Genomic DNA, 6,721 nt, shown 5'->3' with positions numbered 1-6,721 from the left:
TGTACATACATGAACTAATTATCAGACGAAGCTTATAGTAGTATGATGATATTTAATTAGCTATTTACGGTTTTTTGTTGTTTTGTCGTAAAAAACAAACCAAACGTATTTGGAATGACATTGTTGACACACACGTACACGCACTAGTAGTTGGCTACCTTTGGTTATACCACGATCCAGCGTTTATTACACTACTATTTTAGCTTTTGTGAACATTCATTCATTGTCTGTTGTTTTATAGAAAACTTTGTACTGCAAAGGGCAGAACGTTATTCCATCTTTGTTTGTTAACAAAATGGTGATTAATGAGTCATTTTAGTTTGATTACCAACAACATTGTCATATTGAGATACATTGTTGAAGTCTTTTAACGAGAAATAATACAAACAAAAAATCATCGTAATCATGTATAATCTTTGATCAAAACAAAATAAAATAAAATACATGTTTGCACTTCTTGGTCAAGGAGCCATAACAATATAAGACAAATAATATCTCGGCAGCAGTTCAAGAATGGTCGAAGTATAACTCAAAGATTGCTGCTCGGTCATAACATCATTCGGTGCTCCATCCACTTGCAGTTACATTCGGTCTTAATTATGTGTTAAGTATGATTCAAATTATATTCGTTGCAAACTTCAACAGGTTTATTTTCTGCTAAACCTTGTTTAAGTCGAAATGTAAGTCAATCGGTTTTCAAAAACGCAAATATATGAAAATAAAGAGTAAATTAATTTTGTAAAGCACTCACCTCAACCAATGTACACTTTGGGTTTTGACATCAGAGTAGGCTAATGTAAACTTTTCTGAACAATTATTTCAATTTGTTGTATAATATTAATCTTTGATGTTAATAAGCGATGCTCACTTCACCTAATACTCGTTTGATGTACAGTTTCTAAATCCTGCTAAATTTGCTGTTAATTGTGAAATTCCGATATTCCTAACTTTAACCCCGTTTCAAACATTTGGAATGTATTCAATCGGTCGCATGTCTTACACGTCTCTTATATAGATATATACACATAACATTACATGCACTTTTCTTAGTTGTTGTTTGCTACATAAAATATCATATTTTGCTATTTACAATTTACATTTCACAATACATGAAAAGAACAGTCAACAATCAAAAAAGAACATTTATTATACAGTTTGAATATACTCAATGTAAAAATACAGTATTTTAAAGGCCCATTGAAAGACCGTCCAATCGTAAAACCATTTATCTACGGGAAGATCGTACAACACAAAATGGCTGATAATTCCATTAATCAGATATCGGTCAATGTCCGGTTGTCAATGAATTTAAAATCCATACCCAGCTCAATTTATTGACGAGGATATGTTTGGTGCACGAACTTAAGACACTCACTAAGCCCTAGTTTGTTAAGGGCTTCAATTTACACAGTAATTGGACCCGATCGTATAAAAACATATCAAAGCAGAAAAATCAATCTGGATTTTACGATTACATGGTTTAAAGTTTCAAGTTGTCTATGTTATCATGTTTCATAACCATTAACATTCGCTACATTGTCCAGCTGCAGGCCCCAATCGGTAACAGTTGCTTTTTATAAAGTTATCGGTATGCCCTCGCATTGGGCATTTGTTTCGTTTGGCCTTTAGTCAGATATGTTTAAAAATCTGAAAAATCCACAATTTGAATAATTAATTAAGGTGATTAATCAATGTACACGTCAATGTTTATAAAACGGGTTAATAATTTGTGGATTAGTTACGCAAGGTTATCATTGTTAACCCTTATATCGTGAAAACGAATGCTCAGGTATGTTGTAAACTTCTCCTTTATCTTATCATATAATAGTTAACTGTGTAACATTAGGATCTCATTAAAATCTACACTTTCCAACAAGTTTTGTGTTATTATTCTTTCTTTAGGTGTGGAATCGGTGTGACCTTTATACAACACTTTACTTTACTTTACAAATGCAAGGCTTACCATTTTTAAGCAATTTTCTTCAGAAAAAATCGCAAGGCTTACACTTTTTAAGCAATTTTCTTCAGAAAAAAAATGCAAGGCTTAAGCCTTACACTTTTTTTTAAGCAATTTTATTTAGAAAAAAATGGAAGGCTAAAGCCTTACACTTTTTAAGCAATTTTTTTTAGAAAAAAATGGAAGGCTAAAGCCTTACACTTTTTAATCAATTTTCTTTAGAAAAAAATGGAAGGCTAAAGCCTTACACTTTTAAAGCAATTTTATTTTAGAAAAAAATGCAAGGCTTAAGCCTTACACTTTTTAAGCAATTTTCTTCAGAAAAAATGCAAGGCCTTACCATTTTTAAGCAAATTTCTTTAGAAAAAAATGGAAGGCTAAAGCCTTACACTTTTTAAGCAATTTTCTTTCGAAAAAAATGCAAGGCTTAAGCCTTACACTTTTCAATCAATTTTCTTTAGAAAAAAATGCAAGGCTTAAGCCTAACCATTTCTAAGCAATTTTCTTAATAAAAAAATGCAAGGCATAAGCCTTACACTTTTTAAGCATTTTTCGTCAGAAAAACATGCAAGGCTTAAGCCTTACACTTTTTAAGCATTTTCTTAAAAAAAAAATGCAAGGCTAAAGCCTTACCATTTTTAAGCAATTTTCTGTAAAAAGAAAATGCAAGGCTAAAGCCTTACCATTTTTAAGCAATTTTCTTCAGGAAAAAAAGCAAGGCTTAAGCCTTACACTTTTTAAGCAGTTTTCATTAGAAAAAAAAATGCAAGGCTTAAGGCTTACCTTTTTTAAGCCATTTTCTTTAGAAAAATTGCAAGGCTTAAGCCTTACACTTTTTAAGAAATTTTCTTTAGAAAAAAATGCAAGGCTTACGCCTTACACGTTTTAAGCAATTTTCTTCAGAAAAAAATGGAAGGCTTAAGCCTTACACTTTGTAAGCAGTTTTCATTAGAAAAAAATGCAAGGCTTAAGCCTTACACTTTTTAAGCAATTTTCTTCAGAAAAAAATCTAAGGCTTAAGCCTTACACTTTTTAAGCAATTTTCGTCAGAAAAAATGCAAGGCTTAAGCCTTACACTTTTTAAGAAATTTTCTTATGAAAAAAATGCAAGGCTTAAGCCTTACACTTTTTAATCAATTTTCTTTAGAAAAAAATGCAAGGCTTAAGCCTTACCATTTTTAAGCTATTTTCGTCAGAAAAAAATGCAAGGATTAAGCCTTACCATTTTCTTCAGAAAAAAATGCAAGGCTTACGCCTTACACGTTTTAAGCAATTTTATTTAGAAAAAAATGCAAGGATTAAGCCTTACCATTTTTAAGCAATTTTCTTTAGAAAAAATGCAAGGCTAAAGCCTTACACTTTTTAATCAATTTTCTTTAGAAAAAAATGCAAGGCTTAAGCCTTACCATTTTCTTCAGAAAAAAATGCAAGGCTTACGCCTTACACGTTTTAAGCAATTTTCTTTAGAAAAAATGCAAGGCTAAAGCCTTACACTTTTTAAGCAATTTTCTTCAGAAAAAAATGCAAGGCTTAAGCCTTACCATTTTTAAGCAATTTTCTTTAGAAAAAATGCAAGGCTAAAGCCTTACACTTTTTAAGCAATTTTCTTCAGGAAAAAATGCAAGGCTTAAGCCTTACACTTTTTAAGCAATTTTTTTAGAAAAAAATGGAAGGCTAAAGCCTTACACTTTTTAAGCAATTTTCTTTCGAAAAAAATGCAAGGCTTAAGCCTTACACTTTTTAAGCCATTTTCTTTAGAAAAAAATGCAAGGCTTAAGCCTAACCATTTCTAAGCAATTTTCTTAATAAAAAAATGCAAGGCATAAGCCTTACACTTTTTAAGCATTTTTCGTCAGAAAAACATGCAAGGCTTAAGCCTTACACTTTTTAAGCATTTTCTTAAAAAAAAAATGCAAGGCTAAAGCCTTACCATTTTTAAGCAATTTTCTGTAAAAAGAAAATGCAAGGCTAAAGCCTTACCATTTTTAAGCAATTTTCTTTAGGAAAAAAAGCAAGGCTTAAGCCTTACACTTTTTAAGCAGTTTTCATTAGAAAAAAAAATGCAAGGCTTAAGGCTTACCTTTTTTAAGCCATTTTCTTTAGAAAAATTGCAAGGCTTAAGCCTTACACTTTTTAAGAAATTTTCTTTAGAAAAAAATGCAAGGCTTACGCCTTACACGTTTTAAGCAATTTTCTTCAGAAAAAAATGGAAGGCTTAAGCCTTACACTTTGTAAGCAGTTTTCATTAGAAAAAAATGCAAGGCTTAAGCCTTACACTTTTTAAGCAATTTTCTTCAGAAAAGAATCTAAGGCTTAAGCCTTACACTTTTTAAGCAATTTTCGTCAGAAAAAATGCAAGGCTTAAGCCTTACACTTTTTAAGAAATTTTCTTATGAAAAAAATGCAAGGCTTAAGCCTTACACTTTTTAATCAATTTTCTTTAGAAAAAAATGCAAGGCTTAAGCCTTACCATTTTTAAGCTATTTTCGTCAGAAAAAAATGCAAGGATTAAGCCTTACCATTTTCTTCAGAAAAAAATGCAAGGCTTACGCCTTACACGTTTTAAGCAATTTTATTTAGAAAAAAATGCAAGGATTAAGCCTTACCATTTTTAAGCAATTTTCTTTAGAAAAAATGCAAGGCTAAAGCCTTACACTTTTTAATCAATTTTCTTTAGAAAAAAATGCAAGGCTTAAGCCTTACCATTTTCTTCAGAAAAAAATGCAAGGCTTACGCCTTACACGTTTTAAGCAATTTTCTTCAGAAAAAAATGCAAGGCTTAAGCCTTACACTTTTTAAGCAATTTTATTTAGAAAAAAATGCAAGGCTAAAGCCTTACCATTTTTAAGCAATTTTCTTTAGAAAAACATGCAAGGCTTAAGCCTTACACTTTTTAAGCAGTTTTCATTAGAAAAAATAATGCAAGGCTTAAGGCTTACCATTTTTAAGCAATTTCTTTAGAAAAAAAAAATGCAAGGCTTAAGCCTTACACTTTTTAAGCAATTTTCTTTCGAAAAAATTGCAAGGCTTAAGCTTTATACTTTTTAAGCAATTTTATTTAGAAAAAAATGCAAGGCTAAAGCCTTACCATTTTTTAACTATTTTCTTCAGAAAAAAATGCAAGGCTTAAGCCTTACCATTTTTAAGCAATTTTCTTTAGAAAAAATGCAAGGCTAAAGCCTTACACTTTTTAAGCAATTTTCTTCAGAAAAAAATGCAAGGCTTAAGCCTTACCATTTTTAAGCAATTTTCTTTAGAAAAAATGCAAGGCTAAAGCCTTACACTTTTTAAGCAATTTTCTTCAGGAAAAAATGCAAGGCTTAAGCCTTACACTTTTTAAGCAATTTTTTTAGAAAAACATGCAAGGCTTAAGGCTTACCATTTTTAAGCAATTTTCTTTAGAAAAAAAATGCAAGGCTTAAGCCTTACACTTTTTAAGCCATTTTCTTTAGAAAAAATTGCAAGGCTTAAGCCTGACACTTTTTAAGAAATTTCCTTTAGAAAAAAAATGCAAGGCTTACGCCTTACACGTTTTAAGCAATTTTCTTCAAAAAAAAAATGCAAGGCTTAAGCCTTACACTTTGTAAGCAGTTTTGATTAGAAAAAAATGCAAGGCTTAAGCCTTACACTTTTTAAGCAATTTTCTTTAGAAAAAAATGCAAGGCTAAAGCCTTACCATTTTTAAGCTATTTTCTTCAGAAAAAAATGCAAGGATTAAGCATTACCATTTTTAATCAATTTTCTTTAGAAAAAAATGCAAGGCTTAAGCCTTACCATTTTCTTCAGGAAAAAATGCAAGGCTTACGCCTTACACGTTTTAAGCAATTTTCTTCAGAAAAAAATGCAAGGCTTAAGCCTTACACTTTTTAAGCAATTTTATTTAGAAAAAAATGCAAGGCTAAAGACTTACACTTTTTAAGCAATTTTCTTCAGAAAAAAATGCAAGGCTTAAGCCTTACACTTTTTCAGCAATTTTCTTTAGACAAAAATGCAAGGCTTAAGCCTTACCATTTTTAAGCAATTTTCTTTAGAAAAACATGCAAGGCTTAAGCCTTACACTTTTTAAGCAGTTTTCATTAGAAAAAAAAATGCAAGGCTTAAGGCTTACCATTTTTAAGCAATTTCTTTAGAAAAAAAAAATGCAAGGCTTAAGCCTTACACTTTTTAAGCAATTTTCTTTAGAAAAAAATTGCAAGGCTTAAGCTTTACACTTTTTAAGCAATTTTATTTAGAAAAAAATGCAAGGCTAAAGCCTTACCATTTTTAAGCTATTTTGATCAGAAAAAAATGCAAGGCTTAAGCCTTACCATTTTTAAGCAATTTTCTTTAGAAAAAATGCAAGGCTAAAGCCTTACACTTTTTAAGCAATTTTCTTCAGAAAAAAATGCAAGGCTTAAGCCTTACACTTTTTAAGCAATTTTCTTTAGAAAAAAATGCAAGGCTAAAGCCTTACACTTTTTAAGCAATTTTCTTCAGAAAAAATTGCAAGGCTTAAGCCTTACACTTTTTAAGCAATTTTCTTCAGGAAAAAATGCAAGGCTTAAGCCTTACACTTTTTAAGCAATTTTTTTTAGAAAAACATGCAAGGCTTAAAGCTTACCATTTTTAAGCAATTTTCTTTAGAAAAAAAATGCAAGGCTTAAGCCTTACACTTTTTAAGCAATTTTCTTTAGAAAAAAATTGCAAGGCTTAAGCTTTACACTTTTTAAGCAATTTTATTTAGAAAAAAATGCAAGGCTAAAGCCTTACCATTTTTAAGCTGTT

The sequence above is a fragment of the Asterias amurensis genome, chromosome 21 (assembly GCF_032118995.1).
Source record: "Asterias amurensis chromosome 21, ASM3211899v1".
NCBI classification, from domain to species: Eukaryota; Metazoa; Echinodermata; class Asteroidea; order Forcipulatida; family Asteriidae; genus Asterias; species Asterias amurensis.
The sequence above is the reverse complement of the archived record's forward strand: the minus strand, read 5'-3'. Positions refer to the sequence as shown.